Source organism: Crocodylus porosus, unplaced genomic scaffold, assembly GCF_001723895.1.
Source record: "Crocodylus porosus isolate Cpor-Errol unplaced genomic scaffold, CroPor_comp1, whole genome shotgun sequence".
NCBI classification, from domain to species: domain Eukaryota; kingdom Metazoa; phylum Chordata; order Crocodylia; family Crocodylidae; genus Crocodylus; species Crocodylus porosus.
The window spans coordinates 57,188,194-57,202,666 of record NW_017728909.1 but is presented as its reverse complement, the minus strand read 5'-3'; positions in this window follow the sequence as shown (position 1 = coordinate 57,202,666).

The following is a 14,473-nucleotide window of genomic DNA, read 5'->3' as shown; positions in this document are numbered from 1 at the left end:
AGTCTCCTCTTGAAGATCTCCAGGGAAGGTGAGAGCACCACCTCTCTGGGAAGCCTATTCCAGGCTCTGGCCACCCTTACAGTGAAGTAGTTCTTCCTAATATCTAATCTAAACCTATCTTCCCTCAGCTTGTGACCATTGTTCCTGGTGTGCTATTATTGCAAAGAAGGCTAATGGCATACTGAGCTGCATTGGTAGGGGTGTTGCCAGCAGATCAAGGGAAGGAATTATTCCCCTCTATTCTGCACTGGTGAGGCCACATTTGGAGTTCTGTGTCCAGATTTGGGCCCCTCACTGCAGACAATATGTGCAAAACTGAAAAGCATCCAGCAGAGGGCAGCACAAATGGTTAGGGCTCTGGGGTGCATGACTTATGAGGAGAAGCTGAGGGAACTGGGCTTGTTTAGTTTAGAGAAGAGAAGACTGAGTGGGAATTTAATAGGAGTCTTCAAGTACCTGAAGGGTGAAAGGATGGACTATACTGTCCTTGGTGGTGGCAGATGAAAGAACAAGGAGCAATGATCTCAAGTTTCAGCAAGGGATGTTTAGTTTAGATATTAGGAAGAACTCTCTCAGTAGGAGGGTAGTAAAACATTGGAACAGGTTACCTAGAAAGACTGTGGAATCTCCATCCTTGGAGGTTTTTAAGACCCAGTTAGACAATGCCTCGACTAGGATGATCTAGTTGGGGATGGTCCTGCTTTAAGCAGCGGGTTGGACTAAATGACCTCCTGAGGTCCCTTCCAACCCTAATTTTCTATGATTCTATGAAATATAGAACATTAAAATTGAGACCAAAAGTAAGTCAAAATAACTTGCTATTCAGGAGCAAGTATACCAGTGAATGGAAGATGCATTGCTAGCCTACAAAATCCAGTTCACTGTGGTATCTAGGAAAGTGATGCAAGGTTTAGGTTTGGCAAGTTGTGAGAAGCTGAATCTAGTAAAACATGTGCTTGCAGTACAAGAAAAGACAGCTCTAGAATATGAAGCACTTATTTCAAAGTATAAGGATTTATTTGAAGGGCTAGGTTATTTGTCAGGTGAACAACCAATTCAGATAAATAAGCAAGTTCCTCCCATTATTCAGGCCTGCAGAAAAGTGCCTTTTGCTCTCCATGATGGATATAAGGTAGAGTTAGCAAGAATGGAAAAATTACAAGTAATAGAGAAAATTCAGGAACCCACAAAATGAATGGTTAGCTATTGTGGGAAAAAAAAATAACAGGCAGTTATGTATATGTCTGGATCCAAGGCACCTCAACAAAAATATTTTAAATTGCTAACTAGAAAATGAATGATCTCTCAATTCACAGGTGAATGATTTTTTAGTAAATTGGTGCCTTCTCAGGATTTTGGTAGCTTAAGCTCACTGAGGAAAGTTTAAAATTATATACATTTAATGCTACCTCTGAAAGGTACAGTTTTATGTATCTACCTCCACTCCTGAAGTGTATCATAAAGCCATACAAATGATTTATGAGTGTATATCTAGTGTGGACACCTTCAGAGATGATATTATCATCTGGGGTTCTGCCAGCTTTGAGAAGTGTTGCAGGCTTTGGAAACTGTTGGAGGCTACTAGATCTGCAAATCTGAAATTTGAATAGAGTGATGTGCATGCTGGGAGTCCCTGAACTGACTTTATAGGGGATAGCATCTCCGTTGAGGGAATGAAACATAACACGGTGAAAATTAAGGGCATTGAAATAATGTCATGTCCCCAATCAAAGAAAGCAGGACAACAGTTTTTTGGAATGGTTACTTTTCTGGGCAATATCATACCTTATTTGTCACCAAAATACCACCATTGAGGACCCTCCTTGGGAATAAATATGAATGGGGCTTTAATACACAACTGGAAAAATCATGGCTTGCATTGAAACAACAGCTGATGCAAGAGCTAGTATTAAAGTCGTATACATCTGGAAAACCTAAAAAACTGCCAGATCTATCACGTTCAGGTGTTGTTGTAATTATTTTGCAGAAATATATTAACAGTTGGCAACTGGTAAGCTTCCAAATGGATGACTGAGACAGCAACCGGATATGCACAGATTCAGAATGGGTTACTGGGATTATTGTTGGCCTATGAGAGTTTTCACCAATATATTTATAGCTAGATGGTATATGTAGAAACAGAGCACAAACCCATGATTCCATTGTTTAACAATTCATTAAATGACTAGCATTTGATCTTTATTCTTTGAATCTTCAAACTGAAAAAGTATGATTTAGTTGTTACCTTCACAGCAGGTAAATTTATGTTTATTGCAGATGTTTTATGTTCTAGTTACTCTAGAACAGGGGTTTTCAACTTTTCTTGCTCAGGGTACCCCCGGTGGCCAGTCAAGAAGCAGGGGGTCCCCTGTAGCATAACCAAGTACTAAATGATTGCACAGTAACCAGATTTACGGTGCAGTAGCATCCCGGTACAGTTACTTAGTGATGCTTACTGCGCAGTAGCTCACTACTGCTGTGCAGTAGCATCATGTCACAGTTTGTGCCTGGGGAAACTACTGTGCAGTAGTAATGAGCTACTGCACAGTAAGCATCTCATATAGACACGCCCACAGATTAGTAATCCCTGTATCCAGAGGTATGCATTTTGTCCAGTACTACTGGGAAGTTGGTGATAGACAGCTTAAAAGCCATATTTGCAAGATATGAAAACCCAGAGGAAATTTTTAGTGAAAATGGGCCTCCGTTCTCTGGTTCTGATTTTAAGCACGTTTCTGAGGATTGGGACTTTTGGAGCAATACATCAAGTCCTAATTATCCTCATTTGAATAGCCTTGTAAACTGTCTGCTTAAACTATAAAAATCCTACGGAAGAAAACATTTGATAGTAGGGGTGGCTTTCTAAATGTGCTACTGGTGGATCAAAGTACACCTCTGGCAAATGGCTGGTCAATAGCACAACTATTAATGGATTGATGAATACATAATAACCTACCACTCTGTGACAGCTTACTTAAAGATCAGGATAATGAATCTGTCAGACAGACAAAAGAATCTCAGAAGAAGAAACAAAAATGATATTTTGATAAAGGATCCTAGGCTTCCAGTACTAAGATCTGGGGACAGATTTTGTCTGAGGACTTATGCCTCAAATACATGGATTCAGCATGGTACCATCATGGGCCTAGTAAATCTTCAGTCATACTGTGTCCAAACAGATTGAGGGGATATATTGAGGTGCAATCACTGGGGATCTATGGGCATTCCCAGAGTGTTCTCAAGACCTAAAAGGAGAGAGGTGGACATGGGCTGTTCTCAACCAGCTGTTCTAATCTGTTCCTACCTTAGCAACAGAAATAAAAACAGAACCAGCTAATCAAAAAACAGGCATCTCAGATGATCAGATACTTAGTCAATCTGGGTGGAAAGTGTAGCTTTCTGGTAGACTCATGAGACATTCTCAGAGATGTAGAAGAAGAGTAATAGGAAAATGAATGGTAAAGTCTCACTTTGGAATGATGTAGTTTCATAATTTCTAGGGTCGGAAGGGACCTGAGTAGCTTATCATTAGTACTAATAACCTTTCCTCTGTAGGTGGGTTGTAATTGATTTTTGTCATTATTGTTAAGGAGGACGATGTAGTGCTAGAAGTTCTCATTTAGTGACACTGCCTACCAGGAGATTGAGGGGTTTGGGAATTGGAAGATGGTCCCTCAGTTAGGAAGCAGCTAGTTATTCAGAGAGACCAAGGCCAGGTACATATGTTACACTTATACCAGTATGAGTAATTGGAAACCCACCTGTAACTGAGCAGAAGTTCAGTGCACATAGACTGGTTTCAAAAAGGTGAAACTTGGTCTAAGATAGACCTGGACCTATGTGATATTAGACTTCTACAATTTAGGTTAGACCAGTCTATCAAACTTCTGTACCAGATCCCCTCCCAACTCAAGTTAGGTCACTGTCCTCTAGCATCTCAGGCACCTTTGTGGCCCCCTGCAAATGCCCCCTCATAGGGAGGCATGCTGGAACTTGGCTCATGCTTGGCCCCTTCCATCCCCTGGCTGGCTGCAGCTGACAGATTCCTATAGCTTAATAGAGCAACAGGGGCAGGGGGCAGGGTAAAACTGCTCCCTCATGTCTGATAGCCAGTCAAGGATGGCTTGTCCTTTCGGCTGCACTTGTGAGTTTTTGGCAACCTGGGAAGCCAGTGGGGTATGTTGGGAGGTGTGTGAGAAAGCCCCCAACATGCTGGCCTTGGTCAGAGCAGGCAGCCTGTGTGTCCTCCCCTCCTCCACCGAAGAGCTGTGTTCTGTTTACACTCTTGAACTAACCTAGGGCACTTATAGTAAAGTGTGTTTATAGAGCCCAATGACCATTGCAATACTGCTGAAGTAGGAGGTGGTGGTGATTTAATTTTGGTGAAATGTAAGTCTGTTTAAAGTCTTTTGGGAGATTAATGTAGACTGATTGGTTTTAATAATATTTACACTTGTGACACTGTGTTCTCTTGCTATAGCAAGCTGGGATGATAATTATTTTGAATGTTTTTATTCATATTTTATATTAACCTGTTCCCTTCCTACTGATAGATTTAGATCAAATATGAACAGCAAATAAGAGAATTTTCCTAATCTTGGAACCAGTGTCTTTTCTTGTTAGTGCTCTGTGCTTCTTTATCACTTTTCCTCTTTCTTTCCTTCAATATGATATTTCACTTGGGTTTGTCAAGCCAAATCAAACATTTTTGGTTGAATTCATTTTATTTTAAACTTAATCTGCCTGTGATACCAGTGCCTCAATGGGATTTTTAGATTAGTGCATTCTCCCTTACTGGCTAGGCTTACTACTTCCCTTAAACCAGGGAGAGGAAGAGCGGCACCCCACTGGGTTTTTTGTTTTTGTTTTTTTTCAGTAGAGGAGTAGAAGGATCCAAGATCCTTATTTCACCTCAATAGACAGCAATATTGCTTCTAGGTCCTAACCGATAGCAGAGTCCTAGTGTGCAAAGTGTTGCCCAAACAGAGTAAGAAACAGTTATGTACCAGTCCTGAACAGTTTTCAAATTAGTACTCAAGGGAATGTGTATGAGAAGAGGAGTATTTGTTATTCCAGATTTATAGATATGGAATTAAGTTATTTGCCCATGGTTAGAAAAAGAAAGTCTTGGTAGATCCAGGAACTGAATTCAGATTTCTTGAGCCTTTATCTTGTGCCTTTTCCTCATGCTCCTCTTTCCAAAGAGATTATTCTTGCCTCCTTCCCTCTCATTTATCCATATTTCAAATGATTAATTCCTTTGTGCCCCCATGACACTGTTGTTACTGCATGGTCATTTAGTACTTCTTTTAGAAAGTACTAAATGATGGTGCAGTAACAGCCCATACTGTGCCATACGTGCATGGTTATTTTAGCTACTACATTGCTACAGTGACATGCAATATTGAGGGAGTATGTTGCTACAGTGATGTAGCTACAGCATCACATTTTTTTCCCACGGATGCTACATTGCCTAGTGTGTTGCTACAGTGACATAGCATCATGTGTAGATGAGCCTACTGCTAAGTTTTTCTAAAATTTAAAGACAAACTTCATACATTAATTCATTTTGGGATAACATTAAATATATTTACTTCAGAGAATGGTTTTTAAATTAGTTATAAACAAATTGAGATCACTCAGAATCGTTAAGAATAATTCCATCTGGCAAAGTTTCACTGTTTCAACTTCACAACAGGGTTTCTGATGAGGCGTACTCTTTCTGGCTGTGACACATTCTTTTATCTTAACATGAAACCTCAGGAGGTAGACTATGATCGTAATTGAATACATAATTGAAAACAAAATATCATGCAATGTCATTTAGAATGGGAAAAAGTTATGATGTGCATAGCTCTGTATTGTAACCCAATTCGTTATTTAGAAAAAAAGATTTAATGTTGTAGATGTCTAAACTTTTAATGTGTCACAAGTGCTTGAAGTAAATTGCATTTTTCAAAGAGTATTTCCATGTTTGTAAATAGTTTTGCTGAGCCTGAAATAAAGAAATAGACTAGTCTTTTTGTGTAATCATACCTGACAAGATCAAGGGCAGCTGAATTAATTCACCACCTCTCAGATTTTGACTTAACATTAGTGCTGTGAGTGCAACAGTTTTCAGTGCAGGTTTAAGGACACTATTGGTTATAATGCCATTCCTCACATTAAGGGTAAGGAATAGTATGGAGACTTGTAATTCATTTTTAAGTGCATCCCTGTTCCTTGTAAGGATTTTCAAAACCAAATAACAAACTGAATTAGAAATTAATGGGAATTCGAATTTCCTAGTAGAAATTAATGGAAAGAAGATGTCAAAAGCATTTTTAAAAACTGCATCCTTATACTGGAAAGAAACTGGGGCTTTTCCACTGCAAGTCTAAGCGAGCCCAAAAGCATGTTAACACTGTAGTTTGCAGTAAAGCTTAGAAATACCTGAGCTAGATTTAAACCAGCTAGTTGGCTACTAGCAGAAATGTAATCAAAGTATTATGGAATTTTTGAGAGGTAATTTAACATCCTGATAGATTCATGGTTGGAAAATTTATCTAGGAGGTAGGAGATGTGAATTCTAATACCCTGTGATAGAGAAGGGAACCGAGCCTGGGTTCTACATCTTGAGTGAATGCTTCAAAATGGCACCTCTTCCCTCAGCAACTGTATTATTTGCAGAATCTCATGCTGAAAGCACCCTCTGAGAACATCTACTATATTAGGAGCTGCATGTAAGATAGAGGAATAGGTACGTATTTTATGCCATGGCCTATGTATGAGCACTACACTGAAAATCCAGAATGGTGCCTGAGGAATTTAAAGAGTGAAGATTTAAGCATCTGCAGATTTGAAGCAATAGCTAAGCAGGGATTTTGAGGATTTATATTTGGGGCTTAGGTACCTGCACATGCAGCTAGATACAGGCCTGAACTCCTACTCTTCCTTAACACTTTCAAGTGCAGCTAGGTAGTACTTTGTATTTTAGTCTTCAGGGATGTAGCCCTTGATCACCATAGTCAACACAGAGTTCAAACTTGCCTTCTAACCCTTTTTGTTGCTTGTACTTACTCAAACCATACTAATTATATTAAAAAAAACCCTATAAGTGGGTCTGTTAAATTATCTTTTCATCTTCTATGTGTTCATTTTAATAAACAAACAGCTTATGTGCACTGGAGGCACTTTGCTTTACCTCATGCTTAATTGTACCCCTGAGGTATATGTTAAAATGCATCGTAGCATGATTTGCCCTGTCTGGTTGCTTAATTAATCATTAGGATGGCGGCATTTTCCATATTGCTAGCCAAACAATTTCTTATGAGAATCTACATACAGGTGAAGTTTATCTTTAGCCCAGGGGCAGGCAATAATTTTGGGTGGAGGGCTGATTACCAAGTTTTGGCAAGCTGTTGAGGATCATATGGGTATCCCCACCCACTGACAGGTGCCCCGCCCCCTGGTTACCATCTTGGGACCAGAAGTCCCACCCCCTAACCCCCAACATTTGTCACCAGAAGTCCCTCCCTTTGTCCCCAGGAGTACGCCGTTCAGCAAGGGGTTTTGCCATCTCCGAGTCAGAAAAATACCAAATTACATTCTAAAAATCAAACATCTACAATATTCATTAATTTGATTTCAAAAAATATTTTTATCCTGATGCGTTTGTGTAGTGTACGTAGAGGTGATTACACAATAACTTAAAATGAAGTCTTAGACCATGTGCAGATGAAATGGGGGCCTTAAATAGAAGTGGTGTGTTTTAGAAAACACTGCTTCAATTTAGGGTTGATTAAACCCTTGTCTCGTGCACAAGCCCTGTTAACTCACCTACCTCTCCAGAGGGGAGGGGAGTGTGAGCTACCAGTGGGTGGAGCAATCCCTGGGCTGAGGTGGGGGGCCTGGTGCTTCCCTGCATGGCAACGGTGCCCCCCTGGTGGCACCTGCCTGCAGGCAATGGGCTTGGTGGTTTCAGGGGCCACCGCAGCTACAGAGGGAAGCACCATGCCTCTGTGCAGCTCAGGTAGGCAAGCAGGCTCTGGGGTGGGGGAGGGGTAAGGAGATCAAGCTTGCTGCTTTTCTTAGGCAGAGCCTGCTTTCCCAGGCTGCTGCCAGACTGCCTGCAGGACTACCTACAGATTTGCAGAACTCCACGGAGCCTGGCGGTTCACTCCATGGTTGTATGGGCAGCAAACTAAAACTCCTTGAAGGAGTGTTAGTTTGTTGCACCCCAAGTCATTTAAGGCTTATTACACCAAGGAATTTCCTACAGTTGCTGGAATTAATTCACAATACACTGCCAAGAAGTGCAAACGCTGACACCATTAAAATTGTACAAAAGCATTTAACCCACTTTAAAGTGTCATACACACATGCCTCTCATTTTGTCTACACATGGCCTTACTCTTGTATATTGTGGGGGGGGGGGGTGGATATAGGTTTGTGGGAGGCTTTGGGTATGTGGGGTGTGGGTGTGTATGGGGGTTTTGTGGGGGGGATTAGGTGGTATATGTGTATGCGGTGAGGGAGCATGTGGGTGTGTCTCTGGATGTGTGGGTTGTATGCCTTGTTGCTAGCTCCCCCTGGGTCCTACTGCCCCTGGCTCCTGTCATCTTTGACAGGCAGCCAGGAGTGGATAAATATTAATATTCTAAAATTTTAGGGGCACCGGAGACCAGATAGAATGGCCTGGTGGGCCATATTTGGCCCATGGGCTGTATTTTGCTTGCCCTTTGCTTTACCCATTCCAATATAAAAATTGCTGTGTATTAACAATCATGAAATCATCCAGTGGGTCAAAGAGGTAACATCAGAATATTAAGCCCAAAAGTTGTCCCTTAAAGTGTTTGATTTTTTTAATCCCATCTTTCAACTACTGAAGATCATGGGAATTTGATTCTTCTAAAATGGATAGCCTTTGAAACTTACAGTCAGTTTTTTATCAGTTTTATCCTCAGTAGAAGTACATAACTCTTATGATTATTCTCTGTATATATAAGGTTATGGGCACTATCTTTGTGCACCATTAAATTCCCATAATGTGAGGGCATTTCTCATAATATGAGTTTTCTGTTCTGATTCTGGAAAAGAAGATGGGTTAGCAAATTCTTCAAAAAAAGAACCTTATGAAAGCTTTCCCCTGTGCCCTTCTCTGCTAGAGAAGAGCCATCTGATGTAGTGGTATACAGTAGATTAAGGGTCATATTTTTTAAACTGAAAATATATTTGAGTCAGGAAATAAATCTGCCCACCAAAATGTTTTAAAAAAAAATGTGAACAGGTCTTTAAATTATTTGTTGTCTTTTTAACTAGTGATTGCTAAACACTAAAACATTCTCTCCAATAAGAACAATTTTTAGTAATGAAAAAAAGCTGTATTTTTGTCTACGTATCTGCATATTATCCCTATAACCATTCACCTGAGATTATAAATACTATTAATAGAGATCATGAGAGGATAAAGGTCTTGTTAGAAGAGTCCACACTATTTGTCAGGGGGATTTTGGCCCTTTTCTTCTGAAACTGTTGGAGAAACTTAAGATATGGCTGGAGATGAGCTAGAATAACCTTCTAACATTTGAAAAGCATGTTGAGGGCTTCCAGAAAATACACTGTATAAACCAACAATAGCAAAGGTATTTCTGTGAACATTCTTCTCTTGATAGGGTGGACCTTGAACCCTTCAAATGAAATGCTAGTTGTGCTCCTGAACATAGTTACAATTGCTAAGTTTAAATAAAGCAAAAGAGAAAAGAGTAGTTCACTAGTTTTGAGATTTTAAAAGGTTGATAGTCAAGACCTTAATACCTAGACATCTAAAATAAACAAGCAGCTTGAGTCATGAACCTTTCAATAAAACATTAGGTACTTATGACACTTTCTATGACTGTTGAAGAAATATGTTTACTACAAATAAAAATGATGAGTGAAAGGAATGTCGTTGCAAATATGTTTTGTTTTGTTTTGGTTTTTTTTTTAATGAGAACTAAGCAAATAATCCCCATTGGTGTAAAGTAGTATTCAAACATAAAATGACTGGAAGACTGATAATAAGAATTTGATACAAATGGAACCATTAAACAATTCTTTATGATATGAAGGTATTGGTGGTAGAATCAAATTACAAAGGAGTGACATTATTTATCCTGTTTAGAATGCAGTAATAAAAGTAAAAAGAGGAATGTGACTAATATTATTGTTCTTTGTTTATAACTTTGGTGGTATATGTTTTAAGATAGTAGTTATATTATTATATCAACTTCTTCCAACCATAAAGCTTTCTTTTAAAGGTTGCATTTTAGGTGAGCTGTTGATTTCTTGCAATATATTTTGGTAACAGATAATATCCCCATATTGTATATGAATTTATAAGTGATCCTGTCTTAATACATTTATTGCAAAACACTCTTTGTATTAGTAAAAATTATATTGCTGTAAGTAGATTCATTAGACATGATAGGATATATTCTTCCTATTATTATTTTTATGTTAATTTGTTCTCATTTAGTAATTCAGTCAGTCATTATTCCCCTTCTACATGAAGAAGATTATGTAAGCCCACATAAAATATCTTTTACCTTATTCAAAGAAAGGTGGGTTCAAATCAAAATGACATTGACAAAACACACACACTGAGGAAAATTCTGGCCCGTTTTTCAGCAAAGGGAGAAACTAAACTTTTCAGTACAACTTTTAAGGATTGTTCATATTAGGAACTAGAACTCAGCTGAAGTTTCAACCTATCAGTAAAATTCAGGTGGCTTTTAACAGACTTTGCTTCTTCATTCTCAATCAAATTTGAAAAGAAACCATTAAAACAGATCAGATCCCACAACATGTGCATGTGACCATATTCTGTTCTTTTGTGGATGCTTCCACTAACAGCTTTTTCAAAATCCTAAAGTGTGAAATTTGGATTGAAAATATAATTTTGTGTTCTTCCTCTCAGAATCAGGACACTGTAAAACAATCCCCATGAAACTTTAAAAAAGCATCAGTATTTTGTAACATTACTCCAATTATGCTAGCTCAAAGGCAGGGAAAAATTTCTATGATAAATCAAGGTAATTTAATTTCTCTTGGTGCACAGGCCATTTTAACTTCCATGCTGTCAATTCTGGTGCCCTTTTTGAACAGTAAATACATCTCAGAATGAAAACATTAAAAATGAAGTCCTAACATGCCCAAGGAAATTTAAAAAAAAAAAAAATAGGTAAAGGGTTTTTTTAGTGCTTAATGCTGGAGTTATAAATACAAAGATGTTTAAGAAAGTAATGACATCTTTGAAATAAAACCACTTTCTGTGCAATGAATGGGGGAACTACATAGCGGGGGGAACACTGACAGTGGCATTATTAAATAAACCCAAGGTTTACAACACTACAGAGAAGTGATGAGGTCCAGTAAATGATATTTGCACACAAAATGGTTTTATGTCTAAATGGTTACTTTCTGAAACACCCTCATAGTATGCCTGTGTGATTAGGCAGCTATTCAATCTGGCTTCAGGTCTGGCCGCTTCAAATGACAGGAGCTCTGGACCAGGTTCCTGGTTTGATCCGGCTGAAGCAGACCTGAAGCTTCAGAGCTGCCTCAGAGATCTGACCACAGGGTATAATGGGGAATCAATGAAATATCTTTAACTTTGTTTTTTGTCTGATTTGGATGCAAGGGTGGTAGCCTCTCCTGAGAGAATGAAGCCTGCCAAGTTTCAAGACAGTCGGTGTAGGGGGTTCAGGGAGAACTGCACCCCAAATTCTTGAAAGCAAAACTCATGTCATGTCTATGTGTTACACACATCTATATCACGTCTATGTGTTACAGGGGGGTGAAGACTGCAGGGGTAGTGGCCCCTGGTGAGGCCACAAAGCCTGCCAAGTTTCAGGAAGACAGGTGCAGGGGTTTGGGGGAACTGCACCTCAAACTGCTGACAGGCAAAACTCCTGCAAGTTTCATCCAAATCAGACAAAAACCAACAAAGTTATAGATATTTCATTGATTCCCCATTACACCCTATGGCTGAATCTCCGAAGCGGCTCTGAAGCTTTTCCAAAGCAGTTTGGAAGCTCCAAAACTCTTCGGAAAGCCTAATGAAGCCAGCACTTCTATCTGGACATGCTGCTTTTGGATGCCAAAGTGTCTGAAGCTTCTCCAGATCTGAAGCACAGTTCGAAGCCTTGCACAGCCCTAGCTCATAGATATATAGGCACCTAAAAAGTTGGCCTGATTTTCAAATGTGCTCAGCACTAAGTAGATCCTACTGAGTTCTTTGTATCTAGGTAGTTTATGATTTTTTTTATACTGTTAAAGGGGAATGCTTTAATGTCAGTTTGCATAAACAATGAGGAATTCTTCAGTATCTGTTTCAATTAATCCATTTTATGAAATGTCAGCTCGAGTTTGTCAGAGCTTATAGGCTAGTTTCAGACATTCAAAAAGCCCAAGGGAATCTATGTAAGGTATGTGGTTTTCTGTAAGTGGCATAGTTTAGATCTGCATTTAATAGAATACATGTTTCATTCGTCCTTTCATTTGCTGTCATTTCATTCACCGGGGGGCGGGGGAAGGGCACAAATCTAAGAACAGTTTCCACCATTTTTAAACTAGTCTATGTGTGCTGAACTCCTATTCTGTTACAAGTATAGACCAGTTTTGTGGGCCATACTGCTGCTCTGTTACAGGTATAGGCCAGTTTCTGATCACCTATATTTGTAAAAATATAAGTACACCTATATACAAGTGCCAAGACTGGTCTGACATGTTGCAATTCCAGCACATTGGAGCAGACTTGGATTAATTGAGTCTGCTGGAGTGGCACTTTCTGCATTCCTGCAGCTTCCTGCATCTCAGGTATCAGTATCCCCAAACTTAAAAATGGTGGTGGGAGCACTTGAACTGAAGCTTGTTGAATGAGCTTTAGTTCAAGTGCCCCTGCTGCTATTTTTAAGCACAGGGACAGAGATACAGGAGATGCAGTGGCACTTTAATTAGGGTGGCTCTTGGAGCCACCCTAATTAAAGTGCTGCCCTCTTCCACCCCACACAAGCACATGTAAAAGTATAATAATAATATAAAAATATAAAAAACTATATAATAATAGCACAATAATGTATTACTTGGCCATAGAGATTTTCTTCATTTTTAATGCTTTTTTTCCCCATGAATAATAAAAGAAAGTTTCCTGTGGGCTACTTAACAATACACAGAATATATTTTCCTCTGAGTTACATTGAATAAAGTAAATGCTTACTTTCTAGGCATGTATTCTGGAGAAGAAATCCACTTGTTTTACATTAATCATGCCCTTTCAGGTGGGATGGAATTCAGTCAAACTTGAAGTGTAGTCTTGTGACCAAGTACTACAGCTATTATAGCTACTACTTTGCCTATTTATTTGCTGCTGGAATGACAACATCTAATCTTCTCTAATTTTATGGATACATAGAACTAGTGGTCACTCCCATGTAAGCTGGCATGAAGACTTCTTTTTCAGAGCACAAAGACACTTCTATGGCACTTCTGTATATCGCTCTACCTGAGGCACATTTTGGTGCTCAGAATATATATCTAGGATGCTGCACACTCTGGACAAAAATAGTTTTATAGTGGTAATTTGCAAACAATGGAGAATTCCAAGAACATGAACATTTACAATGGAGATAATGTGGCTATCACAATTTCTGTCTTTAACAGTTGCAGTGAAAACTGTATAAACCAAGAAGCAGCGATGCATATCATGGGAACCTATGATTACTTTTTCACTAAGGCTATTTTGAGATACTTTGAGAATGCCATAAATGCCAACAGGGCTACCTACAAACTTGATTAAGGTTTATTTTTTCTTGGGTGTAGAACAATGGGAATAGTATACGCGGACTGTCAATCCACAGTTAGTTTATGATAGCATATAATATGTTGTTCATCAATTAAATTTACAATATGCTATAATTCACTGAAGAAATCAGTACTCAAGGTGAAGATCATCATGCATTGTTCTTTGATTTAGTAACATTTAATTGCCATTATAAAGGGAAAAGCTATATTTTTTTCTTAAGCCATGATGGAACTTTGGACATGAAATGAAGCTGAATTCCAAAATAATAAACAATACAAACAAAAATGTTTATTTATGATACAAGCTATTATGCTTTATACAATGCCTTACATGAATTTGCTGTAAGTGTACAAAAAAGTGATGGATGGCGATAATCTCCAAACATTCAGAGGTGTCGCTTAGATGGATGGTTATGTGAATATAGCTGAACTGCTGTGGTTTGGAAATCTCCACAGAGCAACCATGTTTCCTGTAAAAGTTTCAAGGCATTACATAGCTTAACAAAAACCTTAATACCTGAAATTGGATAATATTTAGATTATGGAAACATTAATATGCAAATGATAATTTGGGATAGTTCAATATGGAAATGTGTGTGCTGTAAATGATCAGATAAATGTGAGTGACAAAGGCTGCATCACCCCAGAAGTA